Source organism: Hyla sarda, chromosome 1 (genome assembly GCF_029499605.1).
Source record: "Hyla sarda isolate aHylSar1 chromosome 1, aHylSar1.hap1, whole genome shotgun sequence".
NCBI lineage: Eukaryota > Metazoa > Chordata > Amphibia > Anura > Hylidae > Hyla > Hyla sarda.
Genome location: NC_079189.1, coordinates 216,181,860 through 216,201,151, shown reverse-complemented (window position 1 = coordinate 216,201,151; position 19,292 = coordinate 216,181,860). Strand labels below are relative to the sequence as shown.

General features: G+C 44.6%; 1 protein-coding gene across 2 annotated transcripts in view; it reads left to right on the top strand.

Annotated features, from left to right (window-relative positions):
• The first annotated feature begins 887 nt into the window (after positions 1-887).
• The window catches only part of LOC130363670 (17-beta-hydroxysteroid dehydrogenase 13-like), a 77,950-nt gene continuing 59,545 nt past the window's right edge, over positions 888-19,292 (top strand). The window contains exon 1 of one of the 2 annotated variants that reach the window (XM_056568728.1): positions 888-915. The gene's annotated coding sequence lies outside the window, so the exon portion shown is untranslated. Of the gene's footprint in view, positions 916-1,626; positions 1,704-19,292 lie in introns of those variants that run through there. The other variant, XM_056568729.1, reaches the window with a different exon arrangement.

Sequence of the window (19,292 nt, the reverse complement as noted above, 5' to 3'; positions counted from 1 at the left end):
AAATAGCACCATTTCGGCAGCAATTTTTTGGAAAAATCATTTCAAAAACCTAAAATGCAGCAAAAACTGCAAGTGTAATCCCATAAAGGCTGCTTTCACACTATGAAAAGTACCCGTTATATAACACCCGTTATAAAATAGCAGGCGATTGCGGGGTTTAACTGGCATTAGAAAATCCCTAACATACGTTAGAAAATCCTATTATAGTCTATGGGATTTTTCTAATAGCCGTTTTAACTGTTTTATTCATAACGGGCATTATTTTGTGACGGGCGATTGAACAGAAGAAATAGTGCATGCACTATTTCTCCCGTTACTATCTCCCGTCATAAAATAACGCCCATTATGAATACCGGGCGATAATGGGTTAAAACGACTATTAGAAAAATCCCATAGACTATCATAGGATTTTCGGACGTATGTTAGGGATTTCCGCTATTTTATAACGGGTGTTAAATAACGGGTACTTTTCATAGAGTGAAAGCAGCCAAAGATAGCAGAGAGAGTTGGAAGTGGAGGGATCTGAGAGTTAGTAGGAGGAATCTGGTAGTTCACAGAAAGTTAGCTCACCCTGAACTGATATTCTGCGCTTACACATTAAAGGGGTATTACGGGCAAAAATATTTTATCCCCAAAGGATAGGGAATAAGATGTCTGATCGCGGGAGGGGCCCGCTGCTGAAACCCCCGCGATCTCCCTGCAGCCTAAAATGTTTGTCTGGTAGGTTCTGTGGAGACAAGTCATGGCCGGGAGAAGTCATTATGATGGTCTTGACCGGATAGAGAAGAAAAGGAAAAGTGAGCTCCTCCAATCAGAGAAGTCGCCCCCCCCCTTCATGATTGACTCCGAAGACTCCTCCTGTGATTGACTCCGAGAAGACTACCCCCCATGATTGACTCTGAGAAGACGCCCCCTGTGAGTCTATAATATCATGCTGTATTCTCCTGATTGTGTCACTTGTACATGCTGCAGTTATGTTTAGTAAAACAACAACTCCCATTCCCTTACCCATGCTTATATTATACTGGGAGCTGTGGTTTCACTTGGTTAAAACACTTTTAGCACTTTTCCCTTACTTGGCAATTGGTATATTTGATTATTATAGTTTAAATATTTTCCGCAACGCTCTACACAACAACCGTCCATCACGCCAAGTAGGGAACTTGTTAAAAACTTAAAACCCCTGCTGCTGCTCTCATCTGAGCCCCACCTCAGCTTAGAAAATAGAGTGGCCTCACCTAATACATCTGTGATGTAATGTTCCTTATTGGTGCTTGTGTTCCCTGGCTTGAAGTAGCATCAGCTGTGTAAAGCAAAATCTTGTAGGGTCGTGCAACGTTGAGTTGCCCCGCCCCCTTGCCCCCCTCCTTTTTGTGGCTCCGCCCTCGGCCATACCCATGGCCCATGCCCCGGATCTTTTGGAGACCTAGCAACGCCCCTGGTCTTATAGCTTCAACTTCAGTCTGTAATCCTTTGCTACACTGCAACCTTTAGTGGCTGTAACATGACGATCACTGGAGGCATCAGTACAGATGAAAAACAGACTGGTGCGGGAGCGATAAGAGATCATCCCACACTGTGTACAGTATTTATATAATTCGCTGGTTACTATATAGCCCCCAAGAAGTAGCCATGTACAGCTCATAGCAGAAACTCCCATCATTAAAGTGATAAGGGGAATATACAGTGCTACGCTGTTAGAGGTAAGTAGTGATGCTATGCAGTTTTATTTATCGCCTGGCCCACAGAGTGCATATATTCTATTCAACAGTTGTTGTCACACACTAACATTAGCCGGCATGTATGAAGAGGTGCACACCTCACCATTCATGCTGGCACGCTGCACCAGGTGCCCACCTGGTGCAGGATAAACCAAAAGTCACACAGATTAATACATGGCCCCTTATGTTTTTGTATGAATCATGAGCTGTGACAAAATCAGTACTGCTTCATAGAAATTTTTTGTGTCTCTCTATATGGTTCAAAAATACAACTCCCAGCATATCCTGAGTTTTAATGAATGTAAATAAGCTCAACCCCCCCCCCCCACCACCACCACCAAAAAAAAAAAAATTAATACGATAAAATGACCCTCTTTTCCCATTTTACAAATTTAAAAAAAATTAAATAAACATATTTGGTTCGGCCACGTGTGGTGACCTATTAAAAATAAAACGTTAATAATCCTGTGGGGTGAATGGCCTAAACGTAAAAACAATACCAAAAATTGCAAATTTTTGGTCACTTCACATTCCAAAGAAACGCAAAAAAAAAAAAGTGAACAAAAAGTCACATTTACACAAAAGTGGTACAATTAAAACTACAGATCATGGCACAAAGAATAAGAAGAATAAAATAGTTATGGTTCTTGGAAGGCAAAAGTTGCTGAGTTGCCCATAGCAACCAATCAACTTGCTTGTGTCCTTAAGCCCAAAATGCTGTCTGCTTAACAGGTAAGCTTTTTAAAAAACAGACATTAGCATCTTGAATAACAAGATTACTGTAAAACCTTTTACCACCACTTCTTAAGCAATGCAATACAGCAACAGTACTTAACCCCTTAAGGACTCAGCCCATTTTGGCCTTAAAGGAGTACTCTAGTCCAGAGTATTCCTGCTCCGTTCTGCCCGGGCTGCAAAATAAATGAAAATGAACCCTCACTCACCTCCCTGGGTTCCCATGGAGCGCCACTACAGCTGCTCGGTCCTCCGGTCCATCCTCTTCATACTTCCGGGTGTAACGAAGCGTCACATGGCGCTCAGCCTATCGCCGGCCACTGCGATGTTCAGCCTCGGCCGGCGATAGGCTGAGCGCCATGTGACGCTTCGTTACACCAGGAAGTATGAAGGAGATGGACCGGAGGACCGAACAGCTGTAGTGACGCTCCGCGGGAACCCAGGGAGGTGAGTGATGGTTCATTTTCATTTATTTTGCAGCCCGGGCAGAACGGAGCAGGAATACTCTGCACTAGAGTACTCCTTTAAGGACTCAGACAATTTAATTTTTACGTTTTCATTTTTTCCTCCTCGTCTTCTAAAAATCATAACTCTTTTATATTTTCATCCACAGACTAGTATGAGGGCTTGTTTTTTGCGCGACTAGTTGTCCTTTGTAATGACATAACTCATTATATCATAAAATGTATGGCGCACTATTTTTGTGGGGAAATTATAAAGAAAAATGCAATTTTGCTAATTTTGGAAGGTTTCGTTTTCACGCCGTAAAGTTTACGGTAAAAATGATGTGTTCTTTATTCTGAGGGTCAATACTATTAAAATGATACCCATTATTACATACTTTTATATTATTGTTGTGCTTAAAAAAAATCACAAACTTTTTAACCAAATTAGTACGTTTATAATCCCTTTATTTTGATGACCTATAACTTTTTTATTTTTCCGTATAAGCGGCGGTGTGAGGGCTCATTTTTTGCGTCATGATCTGTACTTTTTTTTATACCACATTTGCATGTAAAAAACTTTTAATAAATTTGTTATATTTTTTTTAAAATAAAATGTATTAAAAAAGTAGCAATTTTGGACTTTTTTTTTTTTACGTTCACGCCGTTCACCGTACGGGATCATTAACATTTGATTTTAATAGTTTGGACATTTAAGCACGCGGCGATACCAAATATGTCTATAAAATTTATTTTTTATGCTTTTTGGGGGTAAAATAGGAAAAAACTGACGTTTTACTTTTTTATTGGGGGAGGGGATTTTTCACATTTTTTTTACTTTTACATTTTTTTACATTTTTTTACCCCCATACCATGATTGCTAATACTGATCTGTTCTATGTATAGGACATAGAACAGATCAGTGTTATCGGCTATCTTCTGTTCTGGTCTGCTCGATCTCAGACCAGAGCAGAAGATGCCGGGAGCCGGAAGCAGGAAGGTGAGGGGACCTCCGTGCGGCGTTCTGAATGATCGGATCCCCGCAGCAGCGCTGCGGGCGATCCGATCATTCATTTAAATCGCGCACTGCCGCAGATGCTGGGATCTGTATTGATCCCGGCACCTGAGGGGTTAATGGCGAACGCCCGCGAGATCACGGGCGTTGGCCATTGCCGGCGGGTCCCTGGCTGCGATCAGCAGCCGGGATCAGCCGCGCATGACACGGGCATCGCTTCGATGCCCGCGGTTATGCACAGGACGTAAATGTACGTCCTGGTGCGTTAAGTACCACCGCACCAGGACGTACATTTACATCCTGCGTCCTTAACCCCTTAAGGACCCAGCCATTTTACACCTTAGGACCCGGCCATTTTTTGCACATCTGACCACTGTCACTTTAAACATTAATAACTCTGGAATGCTTTTAGTTATCATTCTGATTCCGAGATTGTTTTTTCGTGACATATTCTACTTTAACTTAGTGGTAAAAAATTTTTGGTAACTTGCATCCTTTCTTGGTGAAAAATCCCCAAATTTGATGAAAAATTTGAAAATTTAGCATTTTTCTAACTTTGAAGCTCTCTGCTTGTAATGAAAATGGATATTCCAAATATTATTTTTTTTTATTCACATATACAATATGTCCATTTTATGTTTGCATCATAAAATTGACGAGTTTTTACTTTTGGAAGACACCAGAGGGCTTCAAAGTTCAGCAGCAATTTTCCAATTTTTCACAAAATTTCCAAAATCACAATTTTTCAGGGACCAGTTCAGGTTTGAAGTGAATTTGAAGGGTCTTCATCTTAGAAATACGTGGGGTAAATGACCCCATTATAAAAACTGCACCCCCCAAAGTATTCAAAATGACATATAGTCAGCATTTTAACCCTTTAGGTGTTTCACAGGAATAGCAGCAAATTGAAGGAGAAAATTCACAATCTTCATTTTTTACACTCGCATGTTCTTGTAGACCCAATTTTTGAATTTTTACAAGGGGTAAAAGGAGAAAATGTATACTTATTTGTAGCCCAATTGCTCTCGAGTAAGCACATATCTCATATGTCTATGTAAAGTGTTCGGTGGGCGCAGTAGAGGGCTCAGAAGGGAAGGAGCGACAAGGGGATTTTGGAGCGTATGTTTTTCTGAAATGGTTTTTGGGGGGCATGTTGCATTTAGGAAGCCCCTATGGTGCCAGAACAGGAAAAAAAAACACATGGCATACCATTTTGGAAACTATACCCCTTGAGGAACGTAACAAGGAATAAAGTGAGCCTTAATACCCCACAGGTGTTTCACGACTTTTGCATATGTAAAAAATTTAAAAAAAAATTCAATAAAATGAATTTTTGCAAGGGTTAATAGCAGAAAATACCCCCAAAAATTTGTAACCCCATCTCTTCTGAGTATGGAGGTACCCCATAAGTTGACCTGAAGCGCACTACGGGCGAACTACAATGCTCAGAAGAGAAGGAGTCATATTTGGCTTTTTCAGAGAAAATTTTGCTCGGGGGGCATGTCGCATTTAGGAAGCCCATATGGTGCCAGAACAGCAAAATAACCTCCACATGGAATACCATTTTGGAAACTAGACCCCTTGAGGAACGTAACAAGTGGTACAGTGAGCATTTACCCCCCACTGGTGTCTGTCAGATCTTTGCAACAGTGGGCTGTACAAAATTTTTAATTTGCGCAGCCCACTGTTCCAAAGATCTGTCAGACACCAGTGGGGTGTAAATTCTCACTGCACCCCTCATTACATTTCGTCAGGGGTGTAGTTTCCGGTCACATGTGGGGTTTTGTTTTTTTTGCGTTTGTCAAAACTGCTGTAACAATCAGCCACCCCTGTGCAAATCACCTCAAATGTACATGGTGCACTCTCCTTTCTGGGCCTTGTTGTGCGCCCCCAGAGGACTTTACGCCCACTCATGGGGTATCTCCGTAGTCGGGAGAAATTGCATTACAAATTTTGGGGGGCTTTTTTCCCTTTTACCTCTTGTCAAAATGAAAAGTATAGGGCAACAGCAGCATGTTAGTATAAAAAATTTATTTTTTTACACCAACATGCTGGTGTAAACCCCAACTTCACCTTTTCATAAGGGGTGAAAGGAGAAAAATCCCCCCAAAATTTGTTAGGCAATTTTTTCCGAGTACGACGATACCCCATATGTGACCCTAAACTGTTGCCTTGAAATACGACAGGGCTCCAAAGTGAGAGCGCCATGAGCATTTGAGGCCTGAATTAGGGATTTGCATAGGGGTGGACATAGGGGTATTCTACGCCAGTGATTCCCAAACAGGGTGCCTCCAGCTGTTGCAAAACTCCCAGCATGCTTGGACAGTCGATGACTGTCCGGCAATACTAGGAGTTGTTGTTTTGCAACAGCTGGAGGCTCCATTTTGAAAACAGTGGCGTACCAGACGTTTTTAATTTTTATTGGGGAGGGGAGGGGGGCTGTGTAGGGGTATGTGTATATGTAGTGTTTTTTACTTTTTATTTTATTTTGTGTTAGTGTAGTGTAGTGTTTTTAGGGTACAGTCACATGGGCGGGGGGTTACAGCGATTTTCCTGCTGCGAGTTTGAGCTGCCGCGCAAAATTTGCTGCATCGCAAACTTGCAGCCTAATACTCACTGTAACCCCCCTGCCCATGTGAATGTACCCTGTACATTCACAGGGGGGGGGGGGGGACCTCCAGCTGTTGCAAAACTACAACTCCCAGCATGCACAGTCTATCAGTGCATGCTGGTAGTTATAGTTTTATATAGCCAAAAACAAAGAGACCCACAATACTAATATTATTTCAAAAAGTATAACAATCTTTATTAGATAATAAAAAACAAACAATTTAAAAATGGCCCCCTGACGAAGCCCATACGCGAAACGTGCATTGGGGTGTTGGTGCTTGGTGTTCCTGGCCTTTGGGTATATGACAGGTAGTCTTTTTAGGTATTACCCATCTTGGGTCCCTATTTATGTTTGTTATATTGCATTGCTGCTCCCTATGTTACATCAATGTATGTTAGATATTATATCTATTGTTACGATATCATAAGTGTGCAGCTGTGCCAGTCTTACATTATGTATGTTCTTGACTGAATGCCTATATCGCCCATACCAGGTCCACTGGCACTTGTTGTCTCCTGCGTAAGGTCATCCTCTGCCTTTTACTATTTTTAAATTGTTTGTTTTTTATTATCTAATAAAGATTGTTATACTTTTTGAAATAATATTAGTATTGTGGGTCTCTTTGTTTTTGGCTATATATCGGTACCCCCGGGACCTACATACGGCACGTATTGTTTTGCCGTTTTTGTTGTTTGGCTAAATAGTTATAGTTTTGCAACAGCTGGAGGCACACGGGTTGGGAAACACTGAGTTGGGAAACAGACAATGTTTCCCAACCAGTGTGCCTCCTGTTGTTGCAAAACCACAACTCCCAAACATTCTCAGGCATGCTGGAAGTAGTAGTTCGGCAACATCTTTAGAGCCAGATGTTGCCGAACTACAACTCCCAGCATGCTTGGAGTTGTAGTTTGCAACATCTGGAGGACTACAGTTTGCAGACCACTAATACAGTGGTTCCCAATCTGTGCCCTTCCAGATGTTGCAAAACTACAACTCCCAGTATGCCAAAACTGTCCAGGCATGCTGGGAGTTGTAGTTCTGCAACATCTGAAGGGCCAGATATAACAGAACTACAACTCCCAGCATGCCTGGACAGTAAGGGCATGCTGAGGATGTGTAGTTTTGCAACATCTGGAAGGGCACAGTGGTCTCCAAACTGTGGACCTCCAGATGTTGCAAAAATACAACTCCCAGCATGCCCAGATGTCAAGGGCTGTCTGGGCATCCTGGTAGTTGTTGTATACAGGGTCCCAATACAGCAATGCATGTTGCTTTATGGCGACGTGCATTGCTGTAAAGGGCCCGACCGCGGCTGAAGATCTACTCACCTGTCGCCGCCGCTGCCATCTTCCTCGCCGGGATCCGGATCTTCAGGGACAAGGTAAGTTCTGGGGCCGGGCCCCAGCACTCCCCCGTCCCCCGCCGCGTCCTCCGGTCTTCCTCCCGTCCTCTCCGGACTTCGAGGGGCCGGGCAGGACGGGAGGAAGTAACCGCCCCCCCCTTGCTATTGGTCGGTTAGTTAACCGACGGATCGCAGGGGATCGGAGGAGGTGGCAGGTTTGCCACCTCGCTCCTAGGCTCCAGCATGGTCCTGGCTGTCTGTGACAGCCTGGTTCATGCAAAATTACAGGGCGGTCGGGTCCCAGAGACCCGATCAGCCCGGTATCACCGCAGATCGCAAGGGCGATTTCCCTTGCGATTCGCGGCGATCGCCGACATGGGGGGCATACATGGCCCCCCTCAGCGTTTGCCCTTGATCCCTGCTGAAGGATTTCAGCAGGGATCCGCTTCCGATCTCCGTCGGGTGAGCGGCGGAGACCAGGAAAAGACCATGACGTATGCATACGTCATGGGTCCTTAAGACCCAGGGTGTGATGACGTATGCATACGTCATGGGTCCTTAACCCCTTAAGGACCGGGGGTTTTTCCGTTTTTGCATTTTCGTTTTTTGCTCCTTGCCTTTAAAAAATCATAACTCTTTCAATTTTGCACCTAAAAATCCCTATTATGTCTTATTTTTTGCGGCACCAATTCTACTTTGTAATGACGTCAGTCATTGTGCCCAAAAATCTACGGTGAAACGGGAAAAAAAATCATTGTGAGACAAAATTGAAAAAAAAAACGCCATTTTGTAACTTTTGGGGGCTTCCGTTTCTACGTAGTACATTTTTCGGTAAAAATGACACCTTACCTTTATTCTGTAGGTCCATATGATTAAAATGATACCCTACTTATACAGGTTTGAATTTGTCGCACTTCTGGAAAAAATCATAACTTCATGCAGAAAAATTTATACGTTTAAAATTGTCATCTTCTGACCCCTATAACTTTTTTATTTTTCCGTGTATGGGGCGGTATGAGGGCTCATATTTTTGCGCCGTGATCTGAAGTTTTTAACGGTATCATTTTTGCATTGATAGGACTTATTGATCGCTTTTTATTCATTTTTTCATGATATAGAAAGTGACCAAAAATGCACTATTTTGGACTTTGGAATTTTTTTGCGCGCACGCCATTGACCGTGTGGTTTAATTAATGATATATTTTTATAATTCGGACATTTCCGCACGCGGCGATACCATTTATGTTTATTTTTATTTTTATTTACACTGTGTTTTTTCTTTTATGGGAAAAGGGGGGTGATTCAAACTTTTAATAGGGAAGGGGTTAAATGATGTTTATTCACTTTTTTTTTGCACTTTTTTTTTGCAGTGTTATAGGTCCCATAGGGACCTATAACACTGCACACACTGATCTTTTACATTGATCACTGGTTTCTCATAAGAAACCAGTGATCGATGATTCTGCCGCATGACTGCTCATGCCTGGATCTCAGGCACTGAGCAGTCATTCGGCGATCGGACAGCGAGGAGGCAGGTAGGGGCCCTCCCGCTGTCCTGTCAGCTGTTCGGGATGCCGCAATTTCACCGCGGCTATCCCGAACAGCCCACTGAGCTAACCGGCATGCTTTCGGTTTCACTTTAGACGCGGCGTTCAACTTTGAACGCCGCGTCTAAAGGGTTAATAGCGCGCGGCACAGCGATCAATGCCGCGTGCTATTAGCCACGGGTCCCGGCCGATGTTAGAGGCCGGGCCCAAACCGCTATGACGCAGGGCCACGCCGTGGCCCCGCGTTATAGATCGGGAGTGGACACATGACGTTCCAGTACGTCATGTGTCCTTAAGGGGTTAAGGGGTTAAAGGGGTACTCCGGTGAAAAACTTTTTTTTTTTCAAATCAACTGGTGCCAGAAAGTTAAACAGATTTGTAAATTACTTCTATTAAAAAATCTTAATCCTTCCTGCACTTATTAGCTGCTTAATACTACAGTGGAAATTCTTTTCCATTCGAAACACAGAGCTCTCTGCTGACATCATGAGCACAGTGCTCTCTGCTGACATCTCTGTCCATTTTAGGAACTGTCCAGAGTAAAAGGAAATCCCCATAGCAAACATATGCTGTTCTGGAGAGTTCCTAAAATGGACAGAGATGTCAGCAGAGAGCACTGTGGTCATGATGTCAGCAGACAGCTCTGTGTTTCAAAAAGAAAAGAATTTCCACTGTAGTATTCAGCAGCTAATAAGTACAGGAAGGATTAAGATTTTTTTATAGAAGTAATTTACAAATCTGTTTAAAGGGTAGCTCCCACCATCCTATTTATTTTTTTTTTGCTAGCCCGTTCTCCCCCCCCCCCTGCTACAGCACTAGCCCGTTCCCTCCTCCCTCCCCCCCCCCCCCGCCCCGCCCCATCCCACATACCCCGTTCCCTCATTACACTTGCAATTACTGCAGAGTCCGGCAGCGGGCGTGCAGGGACAGCGGCGGCAACGAGGCGGTGGCGGCGATGTGCGGGAGGAGTGGCCTCCCAGCCAGTGGCCGGGGAGCCAATGCACTCGCTCCCGCCTGTCAGATTGACAGGCAGGGAGCGAGTGCAGCCTAACTGAAAAAGGACTGATTGCCACTCCAAAATCAGTCCTTTTTCAGTAGCCGGTTTTTAAATGTAAATTAAACCTTTTTAATGAAAAAATTAAAAATAAAAGTATATTAGAGATATGTTGTAGTACATAAGTACTACAATAGATCAAAAAATAGAGTTGGTGACAGTGCCCATTTAACCTTCTGTCACCGGTTGATAAAAAAAAAAAAAAAAAAGTTTTTCACCGGAGTACCCCTTTAACACAACCACTTTCCTTACAGTTTAGAATTGGCTAATTTTCCCTAGCTGTGTATTGCTCAGACAAATTTATCATATGCTGCGCACCAATTCATAAATTTGACACGTCAGCACTTTTACAGCTGAAATGTATTGACTGTAAAACATGTCCACCACAGACATTAATGAAAAATTTCCCCCAATGTTTTTCACACACTATCTGATATTGACATTGGATAGCCTCCCACTAGTATCATATGCATTTTCTGAATAATGTTATTTACTTCAGGTTACATTTTATCATTAGATCCTTCTGTTGATCTAAGAAGTGACCAGAAATTACTAACTTGGCAAACTACTAAAATGTAGGATTAGGGAATAGATGGGCAGGGCACTTCTGTGTTTTATTATTGTAATGCAGCTAGGTGTGGCTGATTCTATTTTACAGTCATTGTTGTGTAAGCTTAACTCTTATCGCTCCTGACACCAAGCATATAAAACATACATTGCAATTTGCATTTATGACCTTGGGTGAGGGATGAGGCATTAATGGGCTAAAACCTGAACAGAAAGCTGAACCTGTAATGTAGGTGTAGCAAAGTGTCAAAGTATATTAATTGTAGGGTGACACATGCTGTGTTTTGCTCTGTATTTGCTGCTGCATATTTTCTTACCCATTGAAGTCAACAGGGCTGGAGTGGGTGTGAAAACCAGCCCTGGAAAAAATTACATACCAGCCCCATAGTGTTGCGTCATTATACCAGCATGTTGTCATTTTCTTGTTCATAAAAGGCAAAATCATCCATTTTAAAGCATATTAGTTTCCCCACATTAGGTGCAGTATAGTTCTCCACATTAGGCGCAGTATAGTTCCCCACATTAGGTGCAGTATAGTTCCCCACATTAGGTGCAGTATAGTTCCCCACATTAGGTGCAGTATAGTTCCCCCACATTAGGTGCAGTATAGTTCCCCCACATTAGGTTTCAGTATAGTTCCCCCACATTAGGTGCAGTATAGTTCCCCCACATTAGGTGCAGTATAGTTCCCCACATTAGGTGCAGTATAATACCCCACATTAGGTGCAGTATAGTTCCCCACATTAGGTGCAGTGCAATTCTCCACATTAAGTGCAGTATAGTTCCCCCACATTAGGTGCAGTATAGTTCCCCACATTAGGTGCAGTCACTGAGGACAAGCAGGGCTCTGTACACTGAGGACAAGCAGTGCTCTGTACACTGAGGACAAGCAGTGCTCTGTACACTGAGGACAAGCAGGGGCCTTGATTGTCCTCAGTGTACAGAGCCCTGCTTGTCCTCAGTGTACAGAGCCCTGCTTGTCCTCGGGTACAGAGCCCTGATTCAGGGCTCTGTACACTGAGGACAAGCAGGGCTCTGTACACTGAGGACAAGCAGGGCTCTGTACACTGAGGACAAGTAGGGCTCTGTACACTGAGGACAATCAGGGCTCTGTACACGAGGACCAGCAGGGCTCTGTGCACTGAGGACAAGCAGGGCTCTGTACACTGAGGACAAGTATGGCTCTGTACCTGAGGACAAGCAGGGCCCTGTGCAGTGAGGACAAGCAGGGCTCTGTACACTGAGGACAAGCAGGGCTTTGTGTAGTGAGGACAAGCAGGGCCCTGTGCAGTGAGGACAAGCAGGGCTCAGTACACTGAGGACAAGTAGGGCTCTGTACCTGAGAACAAGCAGGGCCCTGTGCAGTGAGGACAAGCAGGGCTCAGTACACTGAGGACAAGCAGGGCTCTGTACACTGAGGACACTGAGGACGTTGCACTGCTGCGCTTAGACGTGCGCAGCGCACCACGCCAGAGTTCAAAGCGTCCCTCCCAGGCAGCCGACCACCCAGGGCCATAAGTAAGAAGCAGGGCCGGCCTGGGACAGTGCAGGGCCGGCCCTCTTTTTCTGTTAAGATATTTATTGACGGCGCCAGGCGGCCTATGCGGGCCTCCTGTGCAGCCCGCTGGGCCTATTATCATGTAGGGGCCTGGAGCCCCTACGTTAATCCGGCCCCAAAGCGGCCCCAGGCCCGTATCCCAGTAGGCCAGTCAGGGCCTGGAAGTCAATGGGTAGCAAAATCAGCCGCGTAATGAAAACTTTATGGAAAACATATAGATGCAACTGTGCTGGAATAAAACAAATGGCACTGTAGGACTAGTGCTAGTGAGTGTGCATCATATGGGCAAAAATAAAATAAAACTGGAGTGCTTCTTTAGGTACAGGTACGCCCTTGCCGGCTGGGACCCAAGGTACAAGCGTGTGACTGTGCACTTGCTTCAGAGCAGTGAATATCAGCTATTGTCAGTAGCCAGACAATTACTGCTAATGACAGGCAGCAGCAATCCCGCCGCTGTCCGTCATTAATCCTTAAAGGGGTACTCCCGTGGAAAACTTTTTCTTTTAAATCAACTGGTACCAGAAAGTTAAACAGATTTGTAAATTACTTCTATTAAAAAATCTTAATGCTTCCAATACATTTTATGGGCTGTATACTACAGAGGAAATACTTTTCTTTTTGGATTTCTCTGATATCACGACCACAGTGCTCTCTGATGACCTCTGCTGTCCATTTTAGGAACTGTCCAGAGCAGCATATATATGTTTGCTATGGGGATTTTCTCCTGCTCTGGACTGTTCCAAAAATGGACAGCAGAGGTCAGCAGAGAGCACTGTAGTCATGACATCAGAGAAATCCCAAAAGAAAAGCATTTCTTCTGATGTATATAGCCCCTAAAAAGTACTGGTAGGATTAAAAAATTTTAATAGAAGTAATTTACAAATCTGTTTAACTTTCTGGCACCAGTTGATTAAAAAAAAAAAAAAGTACCCCTTTAAGACGCCTTGATCAATGCCAATGACAGCAACAAAACTGAAAGTGAAAGTTGCCACTTAGCTTAGTGGAGCTGAGGGTACACAGGGGTAGGATAAGTTAATATGGCGGAGGAGGGTCCCCTCACATGTCTCCTGCCGCCGATTGCCAATTCACTGACGCAGTCTGGCTTAGCTAGACTGTATCAGTGGATCACTGATCACACTGTATAATGCTATGCCATAGGCATAGCATTTTACAGTAAATGCAATCTAATGATTGCATATAAAATTGCATATAAAAGTCCCCTATATAGAAAATAAAAAATCTATAAAATAAAATCACCCTTTTTTTCTCATTTTACAAAAAATAGAAAAAAAATTTAATTTTTGGTATCACCACATGTGTAATTGTCCAAACTATTAAAATATAATAATAATGTCTTGGCACTGGCTTGCATCAGGACATGGAGATGTTGAAAAACTACAACTGCCAGCATGCCCAAACATACTGGGAGTTGTAGTTTTGCAATAGCTAAAGGCACAGACATAGAGCACCGGGAAACACTTGGAGCTAAAGAGTAGTGAGCAAAAGGTGGAGTTTTTATTCATATGTTTGGGATCTGATTAATTTAGGTGTCTGGTCTGGACTCCTATTTTAGAAGGTCTAGCCTTGGCATCTGATTAATTTCGGGCATATGGGGTCTGAATAATTAGTTAATTAATTCATTAATTAAGGGGTCTGGTCTGGGGTCTGAATTACTATTGTGATTTTATCTGGTCTCTGAATTAGCTCTGGGGTCTGGTCTAGAGTCCACATTAGTTAATGCATCTAAATGTTTGCTGTGTTTGCCAATTATTCCCAAATGCCTTCAGCCTCCCCCACCCCCAAATGCCTCCACCCTTTCACCCAAATGCCTCTAGATTCAGACATTTTGGCATCACATGCTCCAGACTGATTTATTTCACCCCACAAATAATATTTTTTTTAGTTCTGCCGTACATTTTATGGTAAAATTAAAGATGTCACTACAAAGTACAATTTGTCCCACAGAAACAAGCCCTTATTTAGCTTTGTAGATAGGGATAAAACAGTGTTATGGTTCTTAGAAGGCAAGTAGGGAAAAAAAAAAGTAGATTTTTTTTTATACTTACTGTAAAATCTCTTTCTCAGAGGATCCACTGGGGGACACAGGAACCGTGGGTATATCTTGCTGCCACTAGGAGGCTGACACTAGGCAACATAAAAAAGAAAGTCGGGATATACCCTGCCTATTGACTCTGAGCTAATCAGTTTAGTCCCAAAGCAGTAGGAGAGAACAGACAGAACACAGAAAAAATGGTTGTCCAAGGAACACCCCAGACAAAAAAAAAAAAAAGGAACCCACCAACAGATAAACGAAACTCAGGTCAACAGACCAACAACGAATGGGTGGGTGCTGTGTCCCCCCAATGGATCCTCCGAGAAAGAGATTTCACAGTAAGTATAAAAAAATCTACTTTTCTCGGTTGGCTCCATTGGGGGACACAGGAACTGTGGGACATACCAAAGCAGTCCCCGGTGTGTGAAGAGACAGCTACCAGCGAAAAATCAGGAGGAAGGCTGAGCCACCACCACCTGCAACACCTTGCGACCAAGGTAGAATTTGGTAAATGTGCAGTGATGACCAGTGGCCGCCTTACAAATCTACAAGGCCGAAGCTCTATTGTGAACCGCCCAGAAGGCCCCGACGGAATGGGTGGAATGAGCCTTAATCTGAAAAGGCAGGACTTTCCCTTTACAACGGTAAGTTTCCGAAATGGACCTGATTTGGCAGCAAAGTGACCAAAATAGCCATCCAACATCCAGGTAGGTTGCGACTTGAAGGAAGGAGCTTTTCTAGACTGCGAGGCTGCCGGCTTGGCAGAGCGACCCGAGGCAAAAGCCTGAAAGGAAGAAGACTTGCGGCGGGAATCTGAGTGGCGTGGTCTATTTTGAGGGAGCAAAGAGGCCCCCTGTGGCTTCGGCAATAATGTCATCTAGGAGTTTCCCCGAAGAATCGTAACCCTGCAAAGGGTAGCTCTGTAAGCGATTTCTTATAAGCGGCGTCAGCATCCCAGGTCTTCAGCCACATGGAACGGCGAATCGCCACCAGGTTACCTGTAGTAACAGCTGCACAACGGGCAGACTCTAGAAAGGCTGAACACAGGTAATCTCCGGCATTGGAGAGTTGGAGAGCCAGGTCCACCAAATCTTCCAGCAGGGCCCCCAATAAAATGCCCTGGAGAAGTTGGGAAGCACAGACCGACAAGGCTTTGGACACCCAAGTGGAAGCAAATGTGGGGAGGAAAGATGAACCTGCAGCCTCCAAGGCGAACTTGGCCAAATTGTCGATCTTATCTGCAGGATCCTTAAAGGAAGTCGCGTCTGCCAAGGGAAGAGTAGTAGATTTTGACAGGCAAGAAACTGGAGGATCTACTGTAGGTGGAGTCGTCCACTTCAACATTAAATCTTGGTGAAAAGGAAACCAAGCCTTGTCCAGCAATGACTCGAATTCAGTGCGAGAACTGAAGACCTTGGCAGTGCTCTAGGAATGGCAAAAGGAAACTACCGGACCAGGGTCCTAAGTCCCAGGGTCCTGCAGATGAAAAGTGTCCCTTACAGCTGACACCAAACTGTCCACCATGTCCGACATGTTAGTCTGGTCCTTTGAATCTGAGGGGGACTTTGACGCTTCCTCCACCAGTTCCCCAGGAGACCGGGAGCATGCAGAGGTGGCCTTAGATTTAGGCGAGGTGGACCTGGAACGGACAGCTGGAGACCTGGATCGGCTACCTAGAGAGCGACCAAGGGAGCGAGGACGCCGAGAAAGAGCTGAGGAAGGGGAGTGAGACCGGCGTGGGGGAGAGGACAACTCCCGTGTATAGGATTCTGGTGAAGAACCAGAGGACAACACCTTAGGATGCTTGTGAGAGCGCCTGAAGGTAGGCTCAGGTGAGAATGAGCGAGTCTCCCGGAGAGAAGTAGGCAAAGAGAACCACTCCAAGGCGGTAACCATTGACTGGGAGTCCTGTGCCAGATCGGAAATTGACAGAGAAAGGGAGGAAACCCATTCCGGATGGGGAGCAGAAACCAAGCGTTCCAGGGGGTTATCCTAAATGGGGGGCACAGGCGGACTGGGTCATGCAGTGGAGCAGGCAGGACAGGTGGACTCTACTGAACCACCAGGCATTTTGGTTTTGCAGCCCACACAAGAGTAGTAAGTGACTAGGGCCGCAGCCACCTGTCTGGGAGGAGAGTCGGGTCTGGGGTCAGACATAGAGATAGTAAGAGAGAAGTAAGCAAAAAAGTTGGAGCAATCTAACCCAGATTCCTGTGTCCTGAAGATGGAGCTGGAAGGTCCTGAGGCTGAGAAGAAGTCTGCAGCTGTGAGGAGCAGACACTTGTCCGAGGAAGAGAGGGTGAGGGAGGGGCTGCAACCCACTTAAGAAGGGGGGAGCAGCCCAAGACTACCAGCATGGTCCTAGGAGAAGCATTGGAGGGGGGAGGAGACATGGGACTCACGCCCATGACAATGACCGCTCCACAGCGTGCGCTAGAACGCAATAGGCTGGTGGTGAAGGGAGGGGGGCATTCCCTAAGAGCATGCTGCCCGAAGGGGAGTGGGCGGAGCTCGCGTCCATATGTACAGGCTGAAGCCGCCACCTAAATTAATATGCCCCCTGGAGGAGGCTGTCCATACCGCCACGGTCCGGCCGACAGGGACTGCGGCCTGCGCAAAGAGGAATCGTTGAGTGGACATGCTGCCAGATGGGGACCTGTGCTGCCGTGGGAGGAGATTCGAAAAACTGTGGGCCACGCAGAGTGGATCAGCACCGCTACGAGGCTGCAGTAAGTGCTGAGAACGCAGCGGCTGCCGAGCAACTGAGCTCCCCTGCTCCAGTGAAAAAACATTAACCCCTTATAGGTGCCTTGTAGAGAGGAAGGAATGGCCCCCAAGCAATTAATAAAGAGAAGAGATCAGCACCCTGAAGTAGAATGAAAAGGGGGGAGGGTAGAGATACTCACCTACAGATGTCTTCAACCAGTTAGGTGCCACCTGCATCATGCCAGGCTGCATCAGCATGACAAGCAGGGACCATAGGGAGACCTGGACCCAAGGTACTGCCCCTGGCGCTGGCTGTTGGTGAGAAGGCGTTAATGCCACATACTCTATGTACTGTGCCCCTTCATCGCATAAGGGTGAACAGGTAGTGCCATGCTCCCTAACCCCCACCTAAAAACAAGAAATAAAAGGGAATTAAAAATTCTAACTATACAGCCCTATCTAGAAAAAAATTTTTATGGAAAATAACCACTTTCTTTTTTATGTTGCCCAGTGTCAGCCTCCAAGTGGCAGGAAGATAAACCCATGGTGATTCTGGCATTCCCAATGGAGCCAATCTAGAAAAGAAAACTGACTGGGTCCTCAAGGGTCAAATAGGTCGTTAAGGGTTAAACAGCCACAGTATCGCTGTAAGGGTATGTCCACACGTATTGTATATGCTTCGGAATTAATACAGCAGATATTATGCTGGTAAAATCAATGATAAAACCAGCAGAATAAAATCCACAGCATAAAATTTGCAGCATGAAATCAGTAGCTTATATAGTAGGTGTGTACACCCCCTAATGGCAGAGATCCCAGAAACTTTGAATAACACAATCATAGCTGACTGCAGCAAACAAAATAAAAATAAAAACACCTGGGAGTGAAAGGGCATTCTTGGTATGGAATTTGGGGGGTATTTATCAAAGGATTTATGTGTTTTTTTTTCCTGTAACTTTGGCGCAACACTTTGGCGCAGTGTCTTTTTGCGCCAAAGTTTGGCGCATCTTCTCCACTGTCATTTTTACAACTTTCTCAAAATCACACGGTCCTGTGTGTGATTTTAACTTTAGTCAGTAATTTATCATTTGCGCAAATCGATCTTTGGCGCAATTTTGCGCCTTTAGGGGTTTTTTGGGCGCAATTCACCACCAAGAAATTTTGCACTTGGAAAACACACATAGCAATGTCAGAAAATGTAAAGGCGTCAAAATACATAAAAAAAATTTTTTGTGAAAGCAGCGACGCCTCCGGGGCTGCGCAATACTATCCTGCGACATAGTTGTCTCTGAGGGACCTTCACCCTCCGTTGAGCCAGCATTGGACATGGCCACACAGGTTCAGGAAAGTTAAAGCACTAAAGTAACCCAAAAAAAAAAAAAATACTCAAGTTAAAAATAAAATCCATTTTGCATGGTGGCTATAAACCCCACAAAAGAAAATAACTCCTGTCGCTTGCTGATATACTGCAGGAGGGACTCCGAAATGGCTGCTCTACAGGGTAAAATACGCTGTCCTCTGGGGTGGTAAGTTCTGTGTAAAAGGTGCTGTGAACAGCTGATTTCAACATTTGAGCCAAAATTACTAACAACTTGCACCAAATGATAAATTTGGTGCATGTCCACGAAAACCAAAGTGAAGAAAAAAAGGGTAAAAAGAAACTTTCAACAGGCAAATTTGATAAATACCCCCCTTTATGCCTATATATAAAGTCTATTTGGAGGCCTAGCACCAGAAGTGGCAGACCTATGAGTGTGGGACCTTAGTAAGACCTGACAAGCCCTGGATTCAGATTGAAAGCCTGGTTCGAGGACAGGCATTCATATATATTTAGTGTGGGGTCCGTCTTGATGTTACCACCTTTCCGAAGTGGAATAGTATACACCATTTGATATGGCAGTGGTGTAATTCAAAGTGATTAATTGTATACTGCTGTAATA